The sequence below is a fragment of the Myxine glutinosa genome, chromosome 2 (assembly GCF_964187855.1).
Source record: "Myxine glutinosa chromosome 2, kmMyxGlut1.1, whole genome shotgun sequence".
Classification (NCBI taxonomy): Eukaryota; Metazoa; Chordata; class Myxini; order Myxiniformes; family Myxinidae; genus Myxine; species Myxine glutinosa.
In genome coordinates, this window is record NC_136262.1 from 241,554,347 (window position 1) to 241,556,846 (window position 2,500).

The following is a 2,500-nucleotide window of genomic DNA, read 5'->3' on the forward strand; positions in this document are numbered from 1 at the left end:
ATCCAATTGACTTGAAATTTGAAGAGGTCTTGCATATGTGGTCACTGAATTCAACCACAAATTATATTTTAGGTGAACATAGGCCAAAGGGTCAACATAGGCCAAAAGGTCAACATAGGCCAAATTTCTAAAATCCTCAATTATCATCTGATTGACTTGAAATTTGAAGAGGACTTGCATATCTGGTCACTGAATTCAACCACCAAGTATACTTGAGATCAACATAGGCCAAATTTCTAAAAGCCTCAATTTTCATCCAATTGACTTGAAATTTGAAGAGGACTTGCATATCTGGTCACTGAATTCAACCACCCAATTATTTTTGAGATCAACATAGGCCAAAAGGTCAACATAGGCCAAATTTTGAATATCCTCAATTTTCATCCGATTGACTTGAAAATTGAACAGCATTTGCACATTGAGTCACTAAATAGGGAAACTAACTATTTTTGAGGTCAAAAGGGCAAAGGTCAACTCAAGGTTAACCTTCCAAAATCATCATTTTTCATCTGAAAAATCGTCACTTTTCATCCTGTTGACCCAAGCTTTGATCAAGATTGTAAATTTTAATCTTGATGAAATGGACAATTTGCTGTATCAATGGAAAACTTTGGGGTGGGGGGGGGGGGGGATTTCGCAAGTATCGTGCTCCGCATGACGTCTTCTTGTTTGTTTGTTCGTTTGTCTGTCTGTCTGTCTGCACAGAATAAACATGATTTTCTCTGCAACCGTTGATCTGATTAACAGGAAATTTTCACCATATTTTGCGCCTCCTCCTGTAGAATTTTTAATGATAATTATGACGTCATAGGTGACGTGATATGGGCGCCATCTTGGTAAAACCGAAAAACTTTGCACCTCTATATCTCTGAAACCGCTTCATGGGAAAAATAAAATATCATAGGTGGATCTAAGGGGGGGCGGGCAGGGGGGTGCACCTGGCACGTACCCCAGCTAACCATCCCCCCTCCCCCCATAAAAAACGATCGTGTTTCAAATGTAATGAGGTGTTTATAACTGAAGATGTGGTCTCGGAATGTGGGAAAGGAAACAGCATTTCAAAAAAAAGTAAACGTAAAATGTGCAACAATTACATTTAAGAAAATGCTTAAAGTGTTTAACTATGTCTACGTTTTTGAATTGTACCAACACATTATGTCAAAAATCCGGATGTGTTAGTTACTAAACATTGTTGCAAAGGATAGATATCGCTTCGGTACAGTATTATCTGTATCGCTTCTGTTATTGTCATATTAATTTCCCGATAAAACACCATCAACAAGAACAACAACACAACAGCAACAATGGCGGAAGCAGAACGGGGTAGTTCGTCAAAAAGGGTGAAAATTTAAAAGAGTATTCACAGTTTTATTTCAAACAGACAGATTTAAAAGACCATCATCTGCATGAAGAAAGAAGTTAAGAAATAGTTAAATTGTTACAATTTGGTTTTGTAACTCCAATAACTGGTAGAGCCTTCTCAATAGGTTGGAATTGTGTAATGATGATTATGAGTAGGCCTATAGCCGTGTTGTTGGTAATATCTTTTGTTGATTTGGTCCTTTATCGTGATCGTGAACTATCCAGCATTGAAGAAAGAGAGCAGACTGTGTGTTGTGACGTAATCAAAACATTTCTCAGTACACAAGAGATCCCGAGGTCTTATCCCATCCTATGAACGTTTAATTATTTATTTTTAATCAAAACGAATCGAAATCTGTACATGAATCATAAACATTCTGACATTATAAAACAAGTAAATAATTTATTCATATCAATTCATGACGATCGCAGTGACGTCACACATCAACTTTGTTGGCCGAATGCTTATTGTCGTTGCAGTTTACATAGGAACATTTGATTTGTTATGATCATTATGCCATTAATATCAATATATACAATGTTTGCTTTTCAGTCGATTGCATTTTTATCATGAGATAAAAAATTTTAAATGTTGAGTTTTCAGCAAAAGTGTTTTCACCAGAGTACTTATTTTCAAGCGTATTGGAGCATTTTTATGCCTCCGACGACGAAGTCCGTCCGTCCGTCCGTCCGTCCGTCCGTCCGTCCATCCGTGATAGGTTTTTGTTATTGCGATAACTTGAAAATGCCTGTAGGGATCTTAGTCAAACTTGGTGCAGGCATATACAGTGATCTAAAGATGAACTGGTTAGATTTGGGGTTAAAGAGGTCAAAGGTCAGAGGTCATGTCAGGTAAAAATGTGATACTTGAGAACAGTTGAAGGGATTTAAATAAAACTTGCTACAAGTATATATAATGATGTCAGTTTGAAATTTCTTGTGCATGATATACACAAAAATTGTATGGCAGAATTAAATTAATGACGTCATCGGTCACGTGGTTCGGTAGCCATGTTGGATTGAACATAAATCTATGTCATCAATAAACTACACAAACACTGCAGCTAATAAACACCGCACAAACTACAAACACATCCTGGTGAGGGTGTGCAATCTCTGATTGCTCTTTTTTGTTTTC